Below are 12776 nucleotides of genomic sequence, written 5' to 3' on the forward strand. Positions count from 1 at the left end.
ATCAAAATAATTCATGTTTAAATAAATATTACCAAATATTCAAAGCACAGGTGTAATGAGTATATGTTGCCATAATTAAAATGTGGCATCATGTCAATCAGGCTGAGAACTGTTCACCTTGCCCAATGAGTTCAAACTGAAAAGCCTGTTAAACCTTAACCAAGGCTATCCATTGGGATAAACTACAGCCAGAAAGGCTGTTTACCCAAAACGTTTCACCCTATTGCTCTTGCAAACTGTCAGCAAAATTAACACAGCATTTGACATACATCTTAATCAGACTCATGTACATCTATTTGGTAGTGTCTGGAGTGAGTGCTCAGCGATAGCTCTGCTGGATGAGAAAAAAGTGGGTGTTAATGTCAGTTGCTACTTGGTTGAGTGGCCCTACGTTCAACAATGAGTTGGCTACCTTCAAGGAGTGAGTGGACCCTAAAATGCAGAATCAGTGCCGAACATGCACCCTGAGTGTAGCCATCAGCGTGAGTTCTCGATGAATGCAGCCAATCCCAGGAGCAGGGTGTATTCCTTGCACAGGCATATTAGCTAGATTGCCCTATTAGCCTACTGGCACCAAAGAGATGTACATGAGACTGGTGTGGAGTGATGGCCCCATTATACCACAACAGTGTTTATATGAAATATGGCTTTAAGTGGGCCGGGGCCAGCCCGGACTGAGCCCTCGCAGGCTGCAAAATCTCACTAGTCTCCCATGGCAGCTCCGGCCACTACATGACAAGGATTTTTTTACTAAAGCATGAAGCTCTCACTGTGCGAGAGCTTCAGGTTTCAGAACAAAATGCCTTTCAATCATAATGGTGGCGCTGCACCTGCAAGGCATCCCTTCAAGCAGGAGATGCCCATGGGCCGGCGCCACCATTATGGAGAGAAACATGAGGCCACTGGAAGCAGAGGCCTTGTTTTCTAAATCCTAAAGCTCCCGCGCTTTTGCGGGATTTTCAATCTTTAGGAAAAAGGCCTCCGCTTTCAGCGGCCTCACCCTTTCAGCCTTAATGGTGGTAATGGAGGTGCTGGCGAGAGGCAGCGCCTCCATTAAGGCTGAATAGGCGAGGTGCTGTCCCCTGCCAGGCAAGCCTATAGAAAATAAATGCAGTGATTAGAACCCTCTCCCCTATGGGGAGAGGGTGCTGATCTATACAAAAGGTTGCCTGACAGAGGTTCCAGTAGCCCATTGAGCCGGGGCTTGTCAAGGGGGCGTGGTCTAATGGACCAGCAGGTGACTGCCCACCATTAGGCCACTCCCCCTTGATCAACCCCGGCTAATTTAACAGTGCCACTTAAGGCACTGGTAATGCCTGTGTCAACTCTACTGCAAGCCCACCGCATGCTGTCCTCTCTAATACCCACTGGGTGGATGCAGCAATGTGGTTCTGTTGATTGTTGTGCTGTATTGTGCTTTTATAATCACATTGAAATCGGTATGGGTGGCTGTGCATGAAGGATTGCACAGTACTCCTGAAACAGAATTAGGCAAAACTGGTGAATGCTAATTTTGCAAACAAGCTCCTTGAATCATTTTTGCTTCGAATACATTGATTTATAATTTAACTGGTTACCAAACGGATTTCTCCTCCTGTGGACAAGTGTTGCCTTGTATGAATGGAGTTAATAATGTCACTCCAGTGCTCCAGTAGATAGGTGAAGTGCTTTAGTGTGGTGCTTAATCAAGGGGGGGCTCTTGTAGGGTGTGTGGCCTAAGAACGAGTGTACTTAGGTTATGCCCCCTAATGAGAGCCCCCCCCCCCTCACAGCCCTTGCATTCAAGGAGCCGCATTGTTAAGAGGTTGCCTGCATGGGTCGCTAGCAACCGTTTAAATCGCACCTCCTTGAATGCAAGGGCTGCCTGCGGCATGATGTCTATTTATTCAGAAACAGGGGAAGGGATGGGTTGGTCGGCCTCTCCTTGTGTTTCTGAGTAAAGAGCTAACACACAGTAGAATCCCTTTAACCATGCTTAAAGGCGATGCCTTTTTTTCTAATCTGATGTGCTGACACCTGCAGCCAGCACTTTAACCGAGCAGCGCTTCGGGTAAGAGTACTGCCTAAGGGATCAGTGTGGCTGGGGCTAGTTGGGGGCTAGCTCTGGCCCACTTAAAGCCCAGGACAGGTATCTACATTGCTGTGCACATCTACAGGAGATACTCTCCCCTACACCCCCTCTATTCCAGACATGAGTTTGTGCTGTGTTTGACACCACCCATAGTACCAATACTCCAGCGAGTGCTTGAAAGAAGCTACCCATTGAGACAACCCTACCGAATGTACCCTGGACGTGATGATAATTTACAGGAGGAAAACCCTGAAGTATTATAAGGAGAAGCTGGATGGGTGAACTGATGACGTCATAAAAAGTATGGTACAACGTCTTCAGATACTGGCTGAAGATGATATATGGATGTTAGAGGGCTAATGGTGAAGTAAAGGATCAAGTGAACTCTCAAGGATAAAAGAAAAAGATTACAAGTGCACGAAGTGCTGCAGGAATCAACCGTTCAATAAATGTACAGAAGCTTAAACGCAAGATAGTTTAAGTCACCATAGAAGCTGGCTATGAGTAGTGAATAGAATGCAGGCGAAGCCACCATTGTACAGAAACTGGTCATTGGTATCATAAATTTAGTAGGCCAGAGCAGTTGAAGCTGGAATGGAATACTGTGTTGCAGCAAGAATAATAGGCTTATGGAACTGCATGGCGAGGCTCACTGGCCTGGAGTCAAGATTCAAGAAGCAAGGTCAGATATCTATTCTGAAGAAGGACGAGCATGAAGGAACACAAAGGATACCAAACTTTAATTTGTTTAGAGCATTTAAAAGCTGCAAAATAGATCAAATTGTGCTCTCCTGTCATGCGAGATAAGGATAGAAATACTTTGACGTTGGAGTTCCAGACACGATAGCGAGTGCCCTCACTCCTGTGCATTCTCAAAGACAAGGATATTCTGCAAGACCAAGAACAAAGACAATTTCATGGCACAAGGCATGGGCAATGAGAGATGCTGGGCTAATTGGGTGGTGAGGTAGTTGCATGTCCTATCTTCCTGTTCCTGGGTCTGGGTTTACGCACTGCTAAATGAACCGAATGTTCCAGACATGGCACAAGCATGCCAACCACTTAAATCAGTCCATATAAAGAAGGACCTTATAGTTTGAAAACCAATGAGAAACTGTGTATCTAATGTTTCTGAAATTACGTGTTTTAGAGGTAGGCATAAATTGTCCACCTGATAACGGGCAGCCAATAACAATCCTGGCTCATATAGAACGGTATACTTAGATGTTTTCCTTAACCAATTCCGACCCTTGAAAAGTTTTTCACTATTGCTCCGTAGTATGACATCACTCTGATGCATTATCTAGTATAAGGTCTGTATTTTGTGTGGAGATCATTGAGAGACTGAGAGTACGTCCGTTGATGTTTGTTGTAACCTCCCTGTTTTAGATAATTGTTAATGAAACAGTCTTTTGCCATCTTGCTGAGTTGGTTCTGTTATTTGGACCCAGAATTACTCTGGTGTAATCCCATCCATTCAATATGCATGTTCGTAAGGACCAAACCGTGCAAAACCAAACCCACTAGCCACTCCAATTCCTGGTTCACCCCGGACCTCCTCACACTCCGTACAGAAAAACAAGCTGCCCTTGTACGATGGCAAACCTCCCACTCTGACAAAGACAAACTTGACTACAATGTCCGCTCCAAAGAGTACAAGAAGACAATTAATCATGCTAAAGCTAAATCCTTTGAATCAAGGATCTCAGAACCTAAATCTACTACTAAAGAAATGTTCTCCATCCTCAAAGAATTAGAGACCCCTACACCTGCACCCCAGAACCTCACTAAGGATAAAACATGGTGTGATGAAATACAAACAGCTATGCTCAACAAGCTGAGCTCACGCCAAACTAAAATACAAGCCACTAAAGACTCACTCCTTAACACGCACACCTCCACCTCCTCATCCCCCCCCCCCCCGCCTCATCCCCACTGTTCTCATTGAAGTCCATACAGGAGAAAGACATGATCAACATCATGAGATCCATAAAGCCATCCAACTACAAGGCTGACTCCTGCCCTGCCGCAATCATCAAGGACTGTGCTGAGACTCTCGCTCCATTCCTAACAGCCTTTGTCAATGCCTCCTTTTCCACAGGGAAAGTCCCATCCTGCCTTAAGGAAGCCTGGGTCCGCCCCCTTTTAAAAAAAAGATACTGGACAAAAACACTTCATTGAGGAAAACAAGCTACCAGGACTAGGACAATTTGGCTTTCGCCCTAGGCACAGGACTGAAACTGCCCTACTGGAACTAAAAAAACAGATGGATGATGCCAGAGACCTAGCTGAACCAGCCCTACTCCTACTCCTTGACCTCTCTGCAGCGTTTGACCTCATAGACCACAATGTCCTGTGTCACCACCTCTCATCCACGGCCAAATTCTCCCCTGAAGCCACAGCATGGATCACCTCCTTCCTGCAAGGGAGGACCATGCAAGTATTCTTGGACACAACTACCGCCTCACCCATCATCATCCTATGCGGAGTACCCCAAGGATCCTGCCTCTCCTCTACGCTTTACAACGTCTTTACTCGCCCTCTTTTCCTCATCCTTGACGCACTAGATATCTCGTACACCAACCACGCAGACGATACCCAGATCTTCCTCCCCCTCACATGTAACTATGACACAGACTATGTCTCAACTCTGACAAGACTGAACTCCTGCTAGTGAGATCCCCTGACACACTAAAAAACCTCGACACCTAGTTTAGCCATTTCACTATTGACTCTATTAAAATACCAGTAGATGATGCAGTCAAAACCCTTGGTGTCTATCTGGACTCCAACCTATCCATGAATAGACAAGTTAACGCAATTGCCTCATCAGCGGCCTACCATGCTAAACTCATTAACGCAGTCAGACCATTACTGTCCAAAGAGAACTGCACCAACATAGCCAGAGCCATTACTGGCTCGAGGCTAGACTATTGCAATGTACTGTTCTTAGGGACATCCACAAAACATCTGGAAAAACTTCACGTTATCCAGAACAATGCGCTCCGCGCAGCCCAAGGCATCCCCAAAAGGGAGCACATTACGGCTGCCAGAATATCGGCCCACTGGCTGCCAGTTAAGGAAAGAATAATATTCAAGGCATTGACACTGGCCCATAAGTGCATCCACCTCTCCGCACCTGACTACCTATCCCAAAGAATCCACCTCTCTACTTCCACAAGACCTACAAGAACACCCTACGCGAACATGCTCTGCGTACCCTTGATAAAGAGAGCAAGAGCAGTTGGCGCTAGCTTCCCTTACCTCGCTCCCACACACTGAAATGCTTTACCCCCTTCCATTAGGGGTGAGGCATCCCTCATGGCTTTTAGAAAATCCATGAAAACAATTCTCTTCACCTGATAAACACCACTATCACCTTCCCAGCTGGACAAGCCCAAATGTACTTATTAATCGACTCTGTATTCCAATGTATCAATGTACAAACGACATATGTATAAATGCATTTCCCAGATGTACCTACCCTGTAACTAAGCTCCCCATAAGTAACAGCGCCTTGATGCCTATGGGCTGCTGTGCGCTATATAAATGTAATAAATAAATAAATAAACTCAGACGAGAAGGTAATCCAATCCTGGACTTATTTTTTTGTTTTCTGGCATTTGTTGTTTCGCTGCCCCGTTATGGTTCCAAGGCCAGCGAACCTAAAATGCACAGGAATACCAAACAGTACCGTGAGAGCTGCTCGCGCATGACCCGGCACAGTCTGCGAGCTCTGTTCTGATGGTTACTCTTTGATCCCAGAATTGAAGAACATATTTCAGTTAAATGACTTTCGATCGACAAATCACACCCGTTCATCCAACCCTTAACGCTTAACGTGCCTTTACGGAAAGTCCACTTTTAGTCAGGACACACTGACCCAGGAACCTCACACCTGCAGAAGGCTAATCTTCAACTCAAAAGGGCACGTTTTATTTTGTATTTTTCAAATTAAATATGTAGTCGGCTAAACAAGCTACTACGCCAGAGGACTGATGAAAGAGCACGTACAAAGGGTATGTGATTCTTTAACAAAAAGGTCAGGTTAATTGTTTTGTCATCAACACATCAATGTGATGTTTTGTCTCCCGTATATTTGGAGAGAGCTCACATTCTAGCTCAACTGTGATCGAGAAAAACAACATGTCTAACGTTTTGTGTGAAGGTGTTCATCTTGTCAGACACCTAAATAGCCCTCAATCCCAAATCGACAAAAAAAATGTATTCTCTGCAGTGTGTCGAGAGCTGCATTGACACTTGTGGCGCCCGTTCACCAAACCTCATGTCTTCCACCTGCGCACAAAGCGCGTGTCAGCGGGTTTCTTTTCAACGTTAAGCGAGGAGATTAGACCAGTTTTGGCATGAACGCCTATCTAACAAAAGAAAGAGCGAAACACCGAGTTACATTTAATGCCGCTCACTGGAGACCTATTATTGGTATCCCACATAAGGTTGCAGCTTCGGGAACGTTCGATGCTGTGCGCACCTGCAGCGTTGTCTGTCAGGGATTAATTTCACTCTCTCTTCTTCTCCGAAGAGGACCTCCCGAGCAGCGGGAATCACGTGAGCTGGACCCCGAAGGCTGGAATCCAACGTTGCTTCTGTTACCAGGATGAGAACCAAGAATTCCTCAGCGCTTGTTTATTCTGTCTCTCGAAAATGGGCCTTTAATGTAATCCAGGTGGCCCTCCATCGCCTCACGTCCAGCTAGATTAGTGTTCACCTGACCTCTTCTTGGGAAGTCTGTTTTCCTGCCACTCTTAACAAGCTCGAGCCCTGCAATACAAAGACATTTGATAGTTTGATTGTTTATTGAATTGAAAAGACCACAACATTGCCTCAGTAATTTCTTTCTTCCAAATTATTAAACAAAATGCAATCGTTATGAGATGACTGGACGTTGAAAATAACCATGTTAAAGTAACGGCATGGCTAGTACAGGTAATGTAGCTCAGTGACAACGCACTTGTTTTAGAAGCATGATGACACAGAGCAACACAGGTTCGAATTCCGACTCGTGCTTAGAAATTTCTTCGCATTATAAAAATAATTATTAAATCAAATAATGTGCTTGCAATAAGGGTTGCAATGCTCTTCTGAAAACTGGCTACAGAATCAGAATGCAGGACATCTTGGCACTATAATACCCAATCATGGGGCCCCATTTATAGGTGGGAGGGCCTTAACTGGGCCCCAGCGCTGTTACCGGCATAAAATCAATAAATTCCAATTAAATCTGCCTCATGTTTACACCTGATGAATAGCAAGGGGATTTCATTGGAGTCCGTTATAAAAATGCCACCTGCAAATTCCGCTTTGCAGTTGGTGTTTTACAATGGATTCCAATGGAGCGTTTTATTTCTCTCAAACCAGAGAGTAAAAAAGAAAAGACAATTTCCTCTTCACAATTACACTTAGCTCTGAGAGTTTTTAAAACTGCATGCACGGAACCAGCAACACTGAGGAGACTATTTTGCTCCTCAGAATAAACTGTCTCGAGGGGAGCACTTACATTTGCACTTACGTGCAAACATGTCCCCTCCGGTGAATTTTCATCATTCGGACTGTGGAGCACAAATAAGAAGTTCATAGAGATGGCAGAAGTCTCTTTACACTTTTCTTATGAACTCTTTGGTGCAAATAGAGTGAACTCTGCTTGCCATAATCACACATGGCAGGCGACGTTTACCATCATTTCCTATTGCATCCACTGATTTTCTGCTGGTGCAAAAAACACAGGTATTCCATAGGAAATCATTGGTTTTACGCCAGCACGAAATTTTTTTAATGCCAGACAAAAAACAAATTGCTTTTGAAGGTGAAGGGCAAATGGGAGGCATAAACATATTTCCTTTCCACCTCTGCCCCCTGCCTTCAGGAACAATGAACATTCCCTGTGGGTAAATGGATGCGTTAAGAAAGTCGTAACACCATTACAGCTGTCTTTAGCTCCTCCATCTACACTATGGGGGTCTTGAAAATGAGCCGGTAAGCGTTGTTGGGCCACTGCATGCAATTAGCATATGGAATAAAATCATCTTTTAATTGTTCTACTCTGTCTCCTGAAAATGTAAACGCGGTATCCAAATACACTCGTGCACAATGGATTCCTATGGAATCCGCCTGGTCTTGACGAAGCGCAGAACCGAGGCTGATTCCATAGTTGTAGCCCCGCGTGAAAATCTCTTGCAGGCGTACAATGAAGCACAATCACGAGGCGGAGGAGGTGAGCAAGGCGTGGGCCTTATCTCGGCTCTGTGCCCCTCCTCTGTCTCGTCAGTGCTGCAGAATGAGGCAGCACATTAAATGGAAGCGAATTAAAATTTATAATGAGGGTGTAAGTGTGTTTATTGCAAATGAGGGGAAGGGGGACATTTTATTAAACATTCTTGTTGCTTGCAGGGGACCACCAACACCCTTCCTTATATGTTGCTTGACCCCTACATGCCATTTTAAAGACTCTCAAAGCCTAGGGCAATTGCGAAGAGTAAATCAAGGATAAATCATCTTTACTCTTCAGTTTTACTCTCCGCTTTGCCAAATTATGCTTTGCAGGCAGCGTTTAATAATGGATTCCGATGGAACTGACCTGCTATTTAGGAGGTGTAAGTGAAAGGCGGATTTCATTGGCATTCATTGGCTTTACGCCTGTACAAAAAACTCATGCTGGCGCGAAACTTTGTGCTCCTCCAACCCAGAAGAGGCAGGCAAAGCGGACATGCAGACTCTGCTTTGCTGCCTTCCTCCATCTTGAAAAGAAACTAATATGTGTTGGGGAGTAAAATGAAAGTGTAAAGGTGCATTTACACTTTCATTTTGCACCCCACTCTGTAGAAAATGACCCCCAAAGGGATTCCGCAGTTTCCAACACAATCACAACGCCAGGCTGTTTTTGTCTCTTGTTTAATGAATGAATGAATGAATCAGCCAATCCTTCAATGCATTTGATGGCACCAGTCCTTGTGGTTCGTGAGGCCACGTCAATTAAAATTCACAGGTTGAAAACTAACAAATAACACATTTGTAAAAATAGGTTTCTTGGCTCAAAATGCCTGAAGTTGTTTATAAATATAAATACTTTACATTGCTCCTCATCCTGGAGAGCCTTTACCAGTGCTGTTCTCTACTAACAAGGTCACCCGATACTCTTTATCCGTTTGCACCCGTGCTTGTGCTAGCCACTTATTGAATCTGTTGGCGATCTGTTATATTCTCAAATCAACTTGCCATTCTAGGAGTTCATTTAAAAAAGATCGTAAATGTCGTGTAGGGGAATGCCTACATGTGCACTTGCATGCTGTTGGGGACCCTGCACGCAATGTTCAACACTCTCAAATCGCAGAGTAAAACTAAAGAGTAAAACAAGGTGAAATTGACTTTAGTCTTCAGTGTGCTTTAAGGTTTCGTTTGATAATGGATTCCAATGGGAACTGCCTGCTTTGCAGCAGGTGTAAAAGCAAAGCGTAGTCCATTGGAATCTTTGGTTTTACACAGGCATGCAAATGTCATACAGGTGTAAAACCAAATGTGGAGGACGAAAGCATCTCCGCTTTGGTCTCCTCCTATATGTCCTAGGAAAGCTATAAAATGAGCGGGAGAATACAATAAAAACCTAAAAGTATTTTACACTTTCCAATTACGCTCCAGCTCATTTTAAAATGACAACACCCCTAGTGTTGACATTTTCAAAATGCGTAAGTGGTCATTTAGTAACGTATGGTAACTGCATACAGGGAACCACCACTGCTAACCCGTACATGCTGCAAGTCCACTGATTGCAGTTGTAAACACTGTGAAAGCTGAATGCAATAGTAACGAATTAAAATGGAGGCGAAATTGCCTTTGCTCTTCACTTTTAATCTGGGCTTTGGGAGGAATAAAACATAGCTTGCAAATGCGCTCTGCAGGCCGTGTTTTATAATAGGTACCAAGGGAATCCCCTACTCATTAGCAAGTGCTAATGAGGGGTGTATTCCATTAGAATCCATTTGTTTTACGCCAACATGAACATTTCATGCAGGAGTAAAACCAAATGCTCTTCTGAGACGGAGGCGCACAGGAACTCAGACATGCTATCTTCGCTTGGCGGCCCTCCTGCGCCTCAGAAAGGCAGCGGAATGTGCTGTTATGGGCAAAAATAAAGCATAAAAGCATTTTACGCTTTACTTTTATGCTCCACGCATTGCAAAATGGCCCCTTTAGATACTGGTTTTAAATAATGTGAAGGTTTGCACTGAATATCAACAGCAATGAATCAGCGTGTACCTATATAATGACCTATATAACTGTGTCATGTATATGCAGCAGATTCATTTTCTCTATATGAACAAAACTGTTCGGCAACAAAATCAGTTTTAGAATGTGAGCACTTATGGGGTGTTGCATTCAAAACCGTCAGTATTCGCATAGCCACGCCAGTATCATCAAAAAGCCTCCTCTTAATGGAGCAGAGTGGTAAAAAGGGGACATAAAAGCTAGGCATCATGTTTTTACTCCTTGATTTCCTTCTCTGCCCAATTCTGAAGCAGTGAGTGTTTGTTTATTCATTTGTCATGCGCAGCGGACCCTTAGGTAACTGGGCGCCACAGCATACAAAGGTTATTTTAAGCTTAGTTACATAGTGCAGCCACGATCATCCGAGGGAGAGGGCAGGAGCCCCTGCCCGCACCGACCACTCACCCAGGAGCTGCAGTTGTGAGCAGCCCATCTGGAGATCCCACATCCACCAGCACGGGATTACCATCATCCAGGGTGAGGTCTACAAGCCCCTGCTCACCCTGCATTCGAAGCCCGTGTGCACCCTTTGAGCAGTAAGCGTACCGCTCATCTTGCCTGCTCGAAATCCCTGCCTGACCTTGTCCCATTCTTCCGCCTGACCTTGCAATGGCGGGCGCAGCTCGGGATGAAAACGAGGCTCCAGCCTCGTGGCCTGATTGCTAGGCAACCGAAGGCCATCTAAGGGGGAAACATCCGCCGGCAGGCAGAAACGCCGGCCAGGAGGCGAAGGCCAGAGGAAAAGGCCTTGTTTGCCCTTGCCGCCCCAGTGCAGCCACGATCATCCGAGGGAGAGGGCAGGAGCCCCTGTCCGCACCGACCACTCACCCAGGAGCTGCAGTTGTGAGCAGCCCATCTCGAGATCCCACATCCACCAGCACGGGATTACCATCATCCAGGGTGAGGTCTACAAGCCCCTGCTCACCCTGCATTCGAAGCCCCTGTGCACCCTTTGAGCAGTAAGCGTACCGCTCATCTTGCCTGCTCGAAATCCCTGCCTGACCTTGTCCCATTCTTCCGCCTGACCTTGCAATGGCGGGCAAAGCGCAGGATGAAAACGAGGCTCCAGCCTCGTGGCCTGATTGCTAGGCAACCGAAGGCCATCTAAGGGGCAAACATCCGCCGGCAGGCGGAAACGCCGGCCAGGAGGCGAAGGCCAGAGGAAAAGGCCTTGTTTGCCCTTGCCGCCGGTGGATGCCGCCAGCCGCCTATCCCGACTCCAAGGACTAAGTCATCTAGCTCCACCACCACATCCCACCGCTGGCCCAGTTACTACTAGTCTGCAAAAGGTGAGAGCCCCATCTGGTTGCTAACCATGCAACTTGTGCTTGCAGATCAATGACTATTGTTTACGCTTCATCCGTATAATCTGCTGACACCCGGCCAGCACCGTACTTCCTATTAGAGCTAATCCTTTATTGTGCCCCATTGCACTGCCTGTGCACCACCAGAGACTATATCACTGACTGCCCTGATCAGATCACTGCAGCATTGTACTTACAGCCAGTGCTCTCCTGTGCCGCTCTTGCCCAATTGGTACTCTGATCCTGTGTTTACACTGTATTCTAATACTGTAGCTTACAGCCCAGTTCTTAGCCTAACGCTGTCCCACGTGCATCAATGGTATTTAGCCTAGCTCGTGTCCCATTTAGGATTATTGTTGTTAGCCTAATGCTTCTGCATGTATGATAATGTCATCTAGCCTAAACTGCACCCCTCCTAGGATTATTGCTACCAGCCTACTAGCACTTTACTATTGACTACGGTATCTAGCCTTATTGATGTAGACAAAGTGAGCCTAGCCTCATCTTACACCACCCCACATCCTTAGCTATGATAAACTGGATATTGTGCATCATGTTCCCCTTTTGCCTTGTCCCAGCGGACACCCCATGCACTGGCAACCACTTCCTCGCCCTCAGTAATGGGCTCATCAAACTAGCTTGCCCAAGACACCATCCCATCCCCTGTCCTACCCCCTTCCTCCCCACCATACCTCCTTTCCCATCCTCTTCCATTCTCACTCCCAGTCCCAAGGACCCCTACATAACCAGTAAGGAACACCATCCCACCCCAGCCATCATCAATGATCCACATGTACTCCCCAACCCTTTAATCAATGGTAAAACATACCCTATCCTAGGATATAAGAAAACACCCCGATTAAGAGCACGCACAAGGTTACCACACCACAACACCATTACCAGGTCCCAGCCACCCAGATCACCCAATCCTTCGGCCCACACAACAAATAATAAACACACTCAGCCTACAGTAACTAAAACTACTCCACCGTGTTGCCCACCAACTAAAAATTCTCTCACTAAGGATCCCAACCCCCCCATTAGTCTAAAAAATGCACTCATCAACGCCCGCTCCCTTGGAGCCCACGCCATTGAAATTCATGACCTCATCATCGAACTCGACC

Source organism: Ambystoma mexicanum, chromosome 7q (assembly GCF_040938575.1).
Source record: "Ambystoma mexicanum isolate Mex_15411 chromosome 7q, UKY_AmexF1_1, whole genome shotgun sequence".
NCBI classification, from domain to species: Eukaryota; Metazoa; Chordata; class Amphibia; order Caudata; family Ambystomatidae; genus Ambystoma; species Ambystoma mexicanum.